The sequence below is a fragment of the Haliotis rufescens genome, unplaced genomic scaffold, assembly GCF_023055435.1.
Source record: "Haliotis rufescens isolate VD_foot unplaced genomic scaffold, xgHalRufe1.0.p SCAF_87, whole genome shotgun sequence".
Lineage (NCBI taxonomy): Eukaryota > Metazoa > Mollusca > Gastropoda > Lepetellida > Haliotidae > Haliotis > Haliotis rufescens.
In genome coordinates this window covers 911,358-926,483 of record NW_025964380.1, presented here as the reverse complement: position 1 = coordinate 926,483, position 15,126 = coordinate 911,358, and positions in this window count along the sequence as shown.

Genomic DNA, 15,126 nt, shown 5'->3' with positions numbered 1-15,126 from the left:
AATTCAGGCCAAAATCAAAATATTAATGTCATACAAAAAAAACTGTTCAAATTGTGATAAACTGTTTTAACGTTTGTTATTTTCCATAGATTTTTTATTTGGAAATCCTGGAAGTGGGTGGTGATGTTATTTTCCAGGGATATACCAATGATAGTAAACAACAATCGCATGTTGTGTTGAGGATGTCTGTGATATTTTGCCATCCATGGGTCCGCTGTCGATGGATGGATTTCACACCACTTCCTTTTATCTCCCCAAACAAAAGTTGTTCTCTCTGGACCAATTCCTGAATGAGACACACACCCTCCGCCTCTGACCACCCCTTACCCTGCCTTCTTGAATCGGGCACATCATCCGTTGCCATTTTAAATGAGCAGACAACAACATCCGGGTTGTTTTCTTACCTTTCTTGACGGGAGAGTTCAAAATTGCCGCTTATGTCATCAGCAAAGAATCCTTTGAACAAGCTCAAGCCGAGCGAGAGTTGTGCTCAGCTGGGAATAGACTCAAGATGTTTTATAACATCTACTTGAGAACAAATCTGAGTATAAAAGGTCATAAGCATGAATTTGAGCATAAAATTGAGTAAAGCACGAAATATTTTTAAAACCTCGGGGCCTGATCGTATTGCTGAAAATAACAGTGAGTTGGTGCGAGATGACGCACTATTTCGCAGGAATTAATGACATTGAATTTTGAATAAAAATGTTGTAATAGAAATTAAATTGAAGTCCAGATTTACAATGAACACAACAGTATGTGTAATAACGTGATTAGTGAGTGAGTAAGTATGGTTTTACGCCGCTTTTAGCAATATTCCAGCAATATGACGGCGGGGGACACCAGAAAATAACGTGATTAAATAAACACTGCTATAACATGATACCCGCCCTTTGGATGTTGGATGCCGAGTGATGAATTGCATAAAAAACGTCGTCAAGTGCGATCGCTGTCCGGAAGGTGGCACGCAATAGTGTTTTTTACACTGATGGACCGGATCCGGAAACTGGATTTCAGGATAAATGAAACATTTATTGTAGTATTTATTTCGTTTCACGTCAATATCGTACAGCAATCGATGTTCCGGATTTCTGGGGTCCGGATAAGCGAGGTTCCACTGTATATAGTGTTTTTAAAAAATACTTTTGCACCCCTAATATGGGGTTATAGATATGGCAATTGCGAAAGAAATAGTTGTCCACCCGTTCTTTAAACCATCTGTTGGTCTCTAGGTACAGTAAATTACGGTTATAACGAACTCAAAGGGGCCACTAATTTGAGTTCGTTATAACCGTAGTTCGTTCAAAGCATACGTGCAACAAATATGCAGCAAATGGACGGGGCCAATAATAGTTCGTAATATCGGTCAATTCGTCATCAGCGTGTTCGTTATAAACATAGTTCACTGAATAATTTTGATCCGATATATGAACGCGATTAACATCCATTTGAACTGCATTCGACTTATAGGTGTATGTATGTTAATGTCGATGAAGTCTCCGAAGTAGATGTCCCACATATTTACTACATTGGTGATATGTTGTGTTTGTTTGTTTGTTGCTTAACGCCGCACTCAGCAATATTACAGCTGTATGACGGCGGTCGGTAAATAATCGAGTCCGGACCACACAATCCAGTGATTGACATCATGAGCATCGATCAACGCAATTGGTATACGATGACATGCATCAACCAAGTCAGCGAGCCTGACTACCCGATACCGTTAGTCGCCTTTTACGACAAGCATAGTCGCCTTTTACGGCAAGCATGGGTTGCTGAAGACCTATTCTACCCCGGATCTTCACAACTGGTTATATGTACGAGCATTGGTACAGTGCTGACAAACGAAGGGTCGTCATTATTGCGAATCAGAGATTCCAATTCACCACCACCGAGTCATTTATGGACGGAATTCTACACATTCGTCAAGCTCCAGACGAATGGACAACTCATGCCCTATCCTAATAACTATACGATTCAAGTGGATTAAATTATTACGGTGGCGTAGAGGCAAAGGTTAGATTGTACGTACCAGGAAAAGGCCTTTTCGCAAAATTAGCATGAGCATTACGGAAGTTTGCATCTTGAAACAACACTTTAACTCCAGTTTCAATAGTGATAGAGACAGCTCCGATACAACTGGTTATATCATTTTATAAATACACGTGTCTGCTTTCCCCGAGCTACCTTGAGAAATATGCTTGGTGTGGTATACCTTTATGTGCTGGCGACAGTCTGTGTGTTGTCTGGAGTTCTCTGCACCGAAGAGCGTAAGTATCTTTTGAACAAATGTCACCAATATTTTTGTTGATTGCCCAGTATTTAAACACGGAAACTAGGCGCATAGACAGATGTGACTTTTATTATTATAATAGGTCTCAGTAATGTTCACACGTGTATCATTACGTGTTGCAGTGATGATTGATCCACCCACAAGTCCATACAACGTTGCAGAGGGGACGAACGTCATGCTCACCTGCCACACAAGGAACAGAGAGGGTATTACAGCCGCTGTGTGGAGAAAAGAACATGCTTTCAAAGCCAAAACACAGAGAAAGCCTTCTGGAAATTGCCATATATTGTATGGACCGAACTATGCATACTCAGGGGAAGCCATTACTGCCTCGTGCAACCGCACATCGTCGTCAATAATGATTAAGATCATTCCTCATGCTGAAGCACAAAACTGGTCGTGCAGTTCGGGAGGTCTTCATGTTGATATCAACCTGAAAATTGTCGCTCAAAAAGGTACCTTCTCCAAAATATGTCAATTGGGATTTGTGTGTTTATTGTATCTACACCGTGTGTATTTTCCGAATCAACTTATGTTTTCTAGGTGTTATGATTTTATCTCTTGTATAATTCATCGCCTTTCATCTTTCTGCCCCACTGAACGCACCTATGATATGTTAACATAACATAATTAATGTTAACATTAATTTGTATGTTCACTGATGGTTAACAGGGATAAATACCCTAGCTGTTTAAATTCCACACGATATACCTGACACGCAGGGAAAAGAATTATACAGTGGATATAAATCACTTATATATACTTAGAGAATAAACTGGTAAACGTGAGACGTAAGATTATCTGTAAATATGGCCATTTCATATTCCATCACACGAAGTGAGTCAGTGAGTGAGTTTGGTTTTACGTCGCTTTTAGCAATATTCCATCAATATCACGGCGGGGGACACCAGAAATGGACTTCACACATTGTACCCATGTCGGGAATCGAACCCGGGTCTTCGGCGTGACGAGCGAACGCTTTAACCACTAGGCTACCCGACCGCCCCCGTCACACAAAGACAGATTATGTGAGGTGAAATGGGGTTTAACGTCGCGTTCGAGATTATTGCACTTATGGAGCAACGTGCATGAACGTGTGCGTCTTTTGGTATGACGCGGCCAGAGATCGAACCCCTGATCGTCCGCAGATGCTCTACCACTAGACCACGAAGGCGCCCCCTTAAACAGAATAGACACATGGAACAGTATCAAATCTTATGTATGTATATGAACTACAAGTGAGCAATATAATTCATCAGAATATTTGATAAAATAAATGCCTGAACATCCTTATATATACCAATATGTCTTCAATTGGATGGAATATTGTTTTAATATACTGCTCGCTGAAACGTGTAGTACAATGCGATTTACTTGGTCAATGAAATACACAAAAACCTGATTTATGCAAAACATCTTACTGATGACTAACTTAAAAAAAATTTAATATTAAAATTTGTTGTAATAATTTATAAACTTCTTAGGAAACACGGTATTACACTTTCCGGTGTGGTTCTTTTTGTTTCAGTTTGGCAGTTCAATGCCACTTCTCTTAGAGAAAAACTATGTATTACAGGAATTATTCATTTACCATTAGTAAAGCAGTTAGCAGGATCTAACAAATTAGAACTTCATATTTCCTACTATATTTCTGTCATCTTGTCCCGGGGGGCACGGGTGGCCCAGTCGTCTAAGGCGCCGCGATTCGCTGTTCAGAGTTGCGTCCCTCGGGCACGCCAGAAACCTATGATTGTGAGTTCGAATCCCTGTTCGCCCCGATTATGTTTCTAGGTTTGTCAGCACCATACCCGTGCTCGTGGGTTTCACCGAAGTGGTAAACGTCTGAGACCTGCATCACTTCGGGCTTTCCTCCCACATTAAGCTGACACGCCGCGATATAAATGCAATAATGTTAAAAGCGGTGTTAAAACCAACTCACTCACTCACTCACTCATCTTGGCCCAATATGGTAACACGTTTCACTTTCATTTTAGAAATGCAGCGTTCGCAACAGGAGGTTTCAACCACGCCTACCACGTATACAGAAGAAGCCATTACCCCCGAATGTAACGCATCACTAACTGAGATCTCGGGGAAGTTCGTTACATGTTCAGCTGGGACATGTGCCGGGGCAATAATGGTTCTCTCGCTGACGATCATTGTCCTTGTGTGTGGCTATGTTTAGAGACAATTATCGACCTAAAATGGATACAGTTTGTCAAATAGCCTTCTTTATTGGTTTGACCTAGCTGTACTTAAATATTGAAACACTTTAACTGTTTGTCAAATACTCAATAATGTATGCCTCATATGAATTTTATCATCCAAAACTGGCTCCCACAGGAGATATCGCTTGGAGACCATTGTGACGTCACTGGTTACCATGACGTCACAATCAAATGACATCAGTAATGGCTCTGCTACTGAAGCTGTTAGCAGTACTTTTTACACTGAAGACACTGCTAATTACTGTCTACAAATTGAAAAAGTTGAAAGAATGATAAATAAAATCTCACCCTCGTGTCTTTTGATATCAAATATATCAACACTCGTGGATAAAAGTGGCAAAAATCCATGGCAAGCCTCGGAATTTTTCCACTTTTATCAACTCGTGTTTATATATTTGATATCAAAAGTCACGCGGGTGAGATTCTCTATATGTTAAACAAAAATGCTACCTGTGAATATAACTAGGCCGTTGTAACCATCCGTTTAGAACGCGAGCCAAATGACGTAAATCAATCTCAATCAACTTTTATTTCAGACGAAATTTCAGTCGTTTCAATATTTGGAAAGCTCGGAATCAGGATGTTGAATGGTACCGGGAGTTTCACCTCACCAGGCATACGTGATCGATGAGGCATTTTAGAGACGTATAGGTAATAATCCTTTACATTACATATGTGTTTTTAGCTTTTGAACAATATTCTTTATGATCATGTCACAATGACACGCCATGTTGCACAAAATATTGTTTCCAACACAAAATATAGATGTGAAGCAGACCACGGCGGGAGATAATGAGTGAGTGAGTGAAGATTTATAGTCACATCGGCACTATTTCAGCCATATCGTGACTAAATCAAGTTGTACATGAATCATATATAAATAAAGACATTAAAATCTGTCGACAAAGGACAGTAAGAACACTAGACGAACACAGATGTAGATTTAAAACTAGCATATCATCATAAAATTTGGAACAATTCATAACAGTTCACAATAAAAATAGGCTATAGATCACCAATAACCAAAGGTAGGTCACCATACTAGGTACGGCGGGAGATAATGCGGGCGTTTGAGCTTGGGTAGGAGATAGATTCTGGGAAAGAAATAGGAATATCTTAGATGACTTGGACAGTGTAAAGGGGTCTGCTTCAGATTAAATATGCTTCAGATGATGATAATGCGTGCGGCCATGGGAGAACGTAAACACAATGTGCATCCATCTATCAGAATCACATTACACCAACTATAAAAATGACCAATACAATACATCTAAGCGATAAATTAAAAATCACCAATACCCGCTTTATGTCCTCTGTTCAATATATAATGCATTCTAAATTAATATAGGGGTAGAATGGAACATATCAAGGTTACAGATTCTACAAATTGCTTACCTGAACAAACCCTAATCCACAGGTGTTATCAGTAACTAGCGATATGCTAATGCTAAGTGCAGAAAGCTGCGTGCTTGTATTTTAATACCGATTTCTTGTTGGATGAGATGAACGAAGGGTGATTGATGTGATGTGATGTGAGCCTCACATGGAAAGACTTGACCTAATGATTTAGTTTATCAATATAATCTCCTTCCTCAATCATACCCCTTTCCCAAGGATGTTGGAGATATTTTACCCCAGTCTCGTAGAGTGAGTGAGCTGGGTTTAACGCCGCTTTTAACATTATTCCAGTTATATCGCGGCGTGTCAGCTTAATGTGGGAGGAAAGCCCGAAGTGATGCAGGTCTCAGACGTTTACCACTTCGGTGAAACCCACGAGCACGGGTATGGTGCTGACAAACCTAGAAACATAATCGGGGCGAACCGGGATTCGAACCCACAATCAAAGGTTTCTGGCGTGCCCGAGGGACGCAACTCTGCACAGCGAATCGCGGCACCTTAGACGACTGGGCCACTCGTGTCCCCCAGTCTCTTAGAAGTCCTACTCTTGCCTTTCCAAAAGGTTTTCAACAGCTGCTATGACACCATCGTTCGAGTAGAAATGGGTTGAAGCAAGAGACAGACTGAAGTCTGACGGAGCAAGATCAGGAAAATATGATGGTCCTGAAGAATTTCAAAGCCACACTCGTGGATTGTATCCATGGCAATGGCTGATTGGTGCATTTTCCTGATGGAAGAGCCCACATTTAGCTTTCCACGTGTCAGTCTTATTTTTATCTTTCTAATTACGACTAGGAGTAATGCATACAATTATATACCTCTGACAATATATCCAAATAAAAGATTTTACACCTTTACAATGTCTTCTATGTGGGGCTCAGAATATCAATCAACCCTCGTATGTTTTACTTGTTTGCCCAATGTATGTTGACATGAAAAAACTATTTCTATTTTAACTAGATCCTCATTCAAACGTTCTACTTATGAAAACTGATCGCAGTGTAGTTATAAGTGAGTATGTTTTTACGCCGCTTTTAGCAATATTCCAGCAATATCACGGCGGGGGACACCAGAAATGGGCTTCACAAATTGTACCCATGTCGGGAATCGAACCCGGGTCTTCGGCGTGACGAGCGAACGCTTTAACCACTAGGCTACCCGACCGCCCCATAGTAGTTATAAAGAACCTATCAGTGTACATTTTTCATGCCATACATTTGAGGATGTCGGTGTCATCTTGATGTTATGTATGTCACATAGATGCACTCTGCCACATGCAACTAGTTATTGTGTTTTAGGCCTATAGAATCATTGTATAATAAAAAAGATTGATTCACTGAGTCATGATTTATCGTGCGTACTTGTGCTTATAGTTAAACATATAGAAAAAAACCGATAAACATTGTTACTTTTGTAAATTTGGGGTCATGGACGAAACCGCATTATCAGCTCCTGGAGAAGGTAGCTAACGCTGCCTAATTGAGAGTGCACGACATACGTGCATCCGAAACTAAGCGCAGTTGTTATAGTGAACATGTTTATAAAAACGACAAAACACTTTCAACATTCATAGAAAATCGCTGCCAAAAGGAGTGAGTGAGTGAGTGAGTTAAAATTTTACATCGCATCGGCAATATTGCAGCCATATTGCGATGAAAACAAGTTAATTATGATTAAATATCCGTCGACAAAGGACAGTAAAACAGTAAGTCATGTATCACAGTTAAGGTATAAAACAAACCAGTTCACAATAAAAACAAAGAATTCTTCAGTAGATTTGGTACAAGTTAAAACTGGGCTATATACCTCTGGCAACGAAAGCTAGACCACCTAACTGGGGATCACGGGGACTTACAGTGCCTTTGCTACCTGCATGATTCCCAGCAGGATTTATGTCATCACTTTGGTCACAAGTGGTCATCTTCAATGTTAACCAATATTAAAAGATCAAACCATAGTCAAGTAGTTAAAACACTAGTTGATATTACACACTTTTTTTTAGATGGACTTGCGTGCCAGAGTCAAGCTGCCAAAAGGAGACCATTGTATGATTCCTACTTTATCAAGCTCATGTATTTATAAATTACTATCAAATACTGATGGTGCCAGGCGTTCCCGAAAAGGCGAGCACCCGCGTTCAACCGCTTTGTATTAAAAATTAATGTTTTGCCAATATATTGTAAATCTTCTGACTTTAAATTTGATTGGAATGTAAAAATGTGTAGAAACCTCAGCATAACTAGCTGCTACGAATATGCCGTGATAATATTATACGATGGACAAAAGTGGGCTCCAAATTAAAATGAATATCATAGGACACACATATCAAATTCTATATTCTAGAACTAGTCATTTTTAAATGTTTATAATACACTACAGAATAAGGGTGAAGAGATGATGACAAATAAATAGAAACGTATGATGAGAAAACTGTGTACCTGGGGATTAGATGGATAATTAATATTAGCGTTTGCACACATGTGACATTTTTGTCACATCGCAGATATGAAAAAGAAATGAGGTAGTTCCAGTTTGTAATAAGAGGAACCTCCATTTCCTTAAATGAACCACTGATAATGCTGTCTCGCTAAAAATGTATTGTTAAGACTATTTCTGAACGTGGAGGAAGCGTGCCCTTTGTTACAAATAGTGATGACGGACGTCAACACCCTATTCCACTTGTACTGGGCGGAGACATATCGCATCAGCATCACACTATGTATGACTGTACATAGCTACTGTACAGGCATATTGCATTTGACCGGGTTGCGAAAGGTTGGTCATCTGGAAAATTATGCATAACTTGTATGTGGTTGTGATAGTGGCATCCTGTGTGTTTTCTGGAGTTTGTTCAGAAGAGGAACGTAAGTACATGCATACATTCGCTTCCCGATATTTTCTAGTTTCCTTTGAAGCAGTCACTGATGTATCACGTTCAGCACTGTAAACGAATGGCTGTGCACATAGGAGCACATAATGACGTATGATTTGTTTTACAGTTAATTTAACTATGCTTCTGCCTTTACCCACACATTGTATTCCTTGTCCTATGAAGTATAACTGCATGATATAGTGTAATAGTATATGTACTTGCGAGTTATAATTCCACTATGATGTTTCCTCCTTTTAGGGCTGATCCAGTTCATGGTCCAAGTGTGTATGTCAGGGATAAAAATTTACAACATTTTCAACAACTATATGGGCATGTGTAAAGTTACAACTCATATTTATGCACGTCACCCCAAACAAGACAAAATGAATTTATAGTCCTTCAATACATTGGAAATCGCACATAAATATATTTTTACCAATGAATATACTTTCTCCAGATCTTACAAAAACGTGTATATATGTCTGTATACATAGCCAGATTCAAAACATTGGAACCTTAACAAAACGTGATATGTCAGAACAACCCTAAAACAATATCCCTTTTAAGTATGGAGTTCACATGACATGGCTATTTTAGGATAAAAAATGTCACTTTAAGTTAATGTCACTTTAAGATTATTTGCCAACATTTCGCCTCTGATATCATGCTCATGACAGTATCCCGATACCCAATGTCTGTGCATACTGCGTTTTGAAGAATGCATCGATGATTTCTTACGTCACCGTCAGACACGAACTGTCACATCTTTACAGTCAAATATCATTCTTGTCATCATTATCATTGCCATTGCAGTTGAAATTGATGGTGACATGTTATTAATTTATTTTACTTTGTTCAGGGTCACATGCCACGATTAACGCCGTGGTGTGTTCTCATTGTACCGACATTAATTCCAAAAGGAACTATTTAATGATATGTCTTGTTAATGAATAGGTAACATTGTTGCAGTGTGGATTGTCCCATCTACAAGTCCATACATGGTGGTGGAGGGGGCGGATGTCAAGCTCACCTGCTACACCAGGAAAATGAAGGCTATTACTAAGTGGAATATAGAAGACATATTCGTAGCCCAAACAAAACGAAACGAAACGCAGTGTCGAGTAGTGTATGCACCGAACAACATATACAGATCAGAAAAAACGACAGCCTCATGCAACCGAACATCTTTTTCGATAATGATTGAGAAGGTTACCAATGCAGAAGCAAAAAACTGGTCATGCAGTTCCGGAGGGTTTCACGCACATGTGCTGCTGAAAATGGTCACCCCAAAAGGTATATTTCTTCTTAACATATCAGTCTATGTAATATTTGCTACATGGTGCCACCGTTTGGTGTGCTGTTCATATACACAGAGAAAAAAGTAAGCACACCTTAATATATTTCATTAATGTTTCGTCCCAATATTTGTAACAGTCATGAAAGATATTATAACGGGGAGAATTATGTTTTCTCGAGATGATGTAATCTGTCATGCGTGACTAAAGCTCACGTGCCATGCATGGTATGCCCGTGCAGCATGCTACCCACGAGTATCTCTAAACGCAGTATATCCAAACGTTAAAATTGTTTTCTTAAGCTCGGTTTTAGACAGTTATTCCATTACATTGTGTGACCATGGCACGAAGGCAAATAATCGGCAAACGCCATAAGATGGCAAATAATCGGCATACTTAACGCAGGAATGTCTTGTAATGCCATTGGTAGGCACTGGGGGTATCATCACACTGTCATAAGCCGTTTAGTCGAGAAACATGCTCAGACGGGTGTTGTACAGGACCGTCCCAGATCCGGAGGACCTCCTGTGACGACACATCGCGAAGACAGGGACCTTCTTCGTCTCATACGCCGACAACCATTTTATAACAAGTACTCGCCAAATTAGCTGTGGTTGCCCAATCGTCGGTTCAGCACCAGAACCGTTAGGAACCGGCTGAAAGCAGCAAGACTGAGGGCTAGACAACTCATAAAGCGTCCCTTGTTGAGACATCACCACAAAGCTGCTTGTTTAGCATGGTGTATTGCGCGACAGAACTGAAATCTGAGAACTTGGAGACGGATCCATTGGTCAGACGAAAGTCGCTTTCTGCTCCACGTCACTGATGGAAGAACGAGAGTTTGGAGGCACCGGAACACGGCCTACACCCCCAGGAACATTAAACCGACTGTTGCATACGGCGGGAGCTCGGTAATGGTTTGGGGGTGTATCTCTCATGATTGCAAGTTGGATTTGGTCACCATAAGGGGCAACTTAACAGGGGCTCAGTACATCCGGGACGTTTTGAGGCCAGTCGTCGTTCCTCATTTTGACAACCACCCTCTTGCTACTCGACCTCAGTACATGGATGACAATGCCAGGCCTCATCGTTCGCATGTAGTCGTGGATTACATGAGGGAAAATGCAATTAAGACTCTACCCTGGCCAGCAATGAGCACCGATTTGAACCCCCTTGAACATGTTTGGGATATTCTTGGGCGGCGCATACAGGCACGAGATGCTCCTGTACAAGAGTGACGCCAATTGGAAGCAGCATGGCATCAGGAGTGGTTGTTGTTGACCCATCAACAGATCCAACGTCTGACTGGAGGCATGAGACGTAGGGGGGAATGCGTCATCCGGGCACTTGGCGGTTATACCCGCTACTGATCTGTTTCACGTGTCATGACAAGTAGAGACTTTAAAGAACATTTTCACATGAAACATCAAACGTAATTCGTTTACTTAATCCTGCAGCTCTATACTTTTTTTAGGTATTTGCTAAGGTAAAAAACAGTACCTGTGCTACCATGATGTTTTTGTCAGTAAATATCAAACACAACTCACCAATATCTTCTTTATTTGTTGTCAAATGTGTGTTCTATCCGATGGCATTTGTATCGCCCAGCTCCTGTGGTCAGTCACCCCATGCCATGATTTTTGCCATTTGTCATGGTTCAGAAATAGGGGTGTGCTTAACGTTTTTTTTTGTGTGTATATATACAGCTTCATACCCAGGCACGCTTAATGATCTTCCTCATCACAACAATTCAGTGAAACTGTGTTAGGTTGGCCCCATCTTTCGGGACGATCGTGTAATGAACGTCAAACCTCTACAAAGCAAGTTACCCTGTTTCCATTACCCGGTATATTCGGAAATAATCCGCTACATTTCATTAGCGACGGTACCGTCAAGGTTGTCAAGATTTCCTGAGATTTTCGAGAATATGGAAAGGGTTTTAACGTTTCAGAGAATACACCTCTTCCTCCAGTTCTGGTGACATCACCTCAAACCACTGATGTGTCCCGTGAATCGGAGAACACGTCTCATTCTACATATCTGCTAACATCACCACCAACCACTGATGTGTCCCGCGAATCAGAGAACACGTCTCATTCTACATATCTGCTAACATCACAACCAACCACTGATGTGCCAGGTGAATCAGAAAATGCAAGTACGACATTTCAACAATCTGACATGGATGTGGACTACAACCTGGTCATCATATGTGCTGGGACTGCTGGGGGCATCCTGGCGTTTGTTCTTCTTCTCGTTGGCCTCCTAAAGGTAGTGGCTTCTGTACGAGGTTAGTTCACGACTATCCCTTATCAGACACCATATCAGTGATAGAACCAAGCACAGCAACCTGTCCAATATTTGATATATGCTATTGCTGGGTGCGCATGTATTCATCCTGTTATACGCTATTATGTGATGTATTGTCGCAACAAGTTAAATGCCCACTAACGTTTGTGAGAACAAGTTGAATAAGTTATATGAATAGCAATAGACATGATTTTGCAATGACATATTTCAGAAAAAATATGCTTCATTTCGTATTCATATTTGCAATATGTAGAAGATGCCTTACTTACCCTACTGCTCTCTGCCCTAATACACATGCTATCGTATGGACATGCCAAAGAGATAATACTGAAATCACTTGAATATCTCCCCTGTTAATTGTATTTCAATAAAAAGCAATTATTGACAATGTTTATATTTTTTCTCCTCATCAGATCATGTCTCTAAAAGAGAGAGGTAAGTTACAATATTCTTATATTGACTTCAGCCATCCGGCTTGATATGATTCCGAAACAGGTCATCAAAAGGCAGATGAGCATGTGATACCAATTCCCTATACACAGAATATAACTAACGTTTTTTTGCCAGCATGACAAGTTTGAAGCCTCGGTGGCCGAGTGGTTTAAATCGCAGACTTCGTACACTGGTGATTAGGTGCCTCACTCTAGCAGTGTAGGTTCGAATCCCCGGAAGTGTTATCCCAAAATATAGCATTTGTTCTCTTTAAATATTTACATTCTTATAACCATCAATAGTCTACAACTGATGTAATGAGTAATTATATGCTGACCTCTGGACTACTGTAACAAGATTACCCGTTTGTCTGAAAATATCAGTCTACAGGGGGGAAATGCAATACGATACTTTACTACCAATAAGAACCACAACCATGCGTCAAGATGTAAACAGTTCTCAGATGGTGCTGTAAGCAGACGGACACAACGGGATGCGATAGTTTGTCCACCTAATCTGGGTCAATGGGCTGAAACTTTGCAGTACAATGTACTTCCTGGTTGTTCCCATGTCTGGTGTTTCGACTCTACACGACTTTTCTCCTGTGAATGAGAGCTATACGAATGTGTTACCCTCTCATAAATTGTCGCTGTACATCCCAAAACGTTTGCTTGGAAGACCAACCTATCAATATTTGATTGACAATCACTATAGTTCTCGGTAGGGAGCAGGTTATGACATGTTTGGTAAAATCATTGTTTGTACGACAGTGAGTTATTCACGCTTGTAAACATATGTTAAATGTGTGGCCAACATATTTGTTATGAGGGAAATAATAAAATAGACCTACACTGGAGCCCTGATCATATGCTGACTAAAATTATAGCTGTGCATCCCCTGTAAGATGAACCATGAGGTCACCATGCCGTGACCATATGATAGTTTTAGCAGAATTGAAAATATGTATTTGGCTATAATCTTCTTGTTGGTTAATGTGTCTGAATTAATTTCTTTTCAGGACGAGAGCATACTCGACATCTTCCCTGGCTGAAATTGCAGGTGACTACTTTAGCATGGGGACATTATTCTGATGCTTCCTCACTAACTTATTGAAACGACACAGTAGGGGGAAATAAATCTTCCCGAGGCAGGGGAGTCAACTGACTGTAAAAGTCCAGTTTTCACACTGAGAATTTCGTGGCTCGATCGTAGCGCCATCAGTAGTTATAACGAATGATTTCCTGCCTGCAGACCAATCAAATGCCACCTCTCAAATCATATGCATTTAATTCAAACAAAATGGCGGCGTATTGTCAAGACGATCTGATGGATAATCAAGGTCTTAATTGCAATAAAACGTGTCTTACCAAAAGAAGTGCATCATATCACTTGAGCACCTTGATTAAAAAATGTGTTAAGATTTACGCCCAGTTGACGGTACACATGCTTTGCAATTCATGCAATCGGCCGAAATCTACACGGCAGTCGCCATGTTGTTTATGAACCGCTAGGCGATTTCGATTGGACTACTGCATAGACTGGAAACGGGACATTTATAGTTAGTTAACTCCCTTGTCATTTGACGATGCGTCTACATTTCGTGAATCTGCTTACACTGGTACGAGTATTGTGCCTAGAGTAGACTGATCACAATAAGTCCAATCTGTCTTCAATTTATCGCAGCTTCTAGCATGCCACCAATATTAAATGTTTGTAAGTGAGTTTTACGTATTTCATGTGAGAGGATAACCGGATCTGGTGCATGTATTAGATCCTTACGATTTTGTTGAAAAATATGAGTATGGGTATGGTGCTGACATACCCAGATACATTATCAGTGAGGAATCTGGAATTCGAACCCACGAGAACCACTCAATATGGTTTTGTAGTCAGTTAAAATTAGTGAGTGAGAGATCGAGTTAGATATATCGTCTCTCATACAATATCTAGTTTTAAATATTGAAGAAAATTGGAACATGATTTACATAGAAGCCAATAAACAAGTCACGTATCCTAATCAGCGTTAAGCTAGGATTCGAACCCATGACAAGCGCATTCGTAGCTTTTTCGTGCATACATTCTCCGTCTTTCAAAGTTACAAATAGACCGTGTCGAGACTTGTTCAATCATTAAATTTTGGTTATTGCGCCTTGAAGCAAAACAGGCTATGCAATGATATGGTATATCAATATGCCAAGACTGGTTGCGAAATGGTCTCTGTACATATATCTACAAGTGATATTTTCCTTTTGAATCCTTCCAGGAACTATTATTAAATGTATACAGATCCATTCGGTT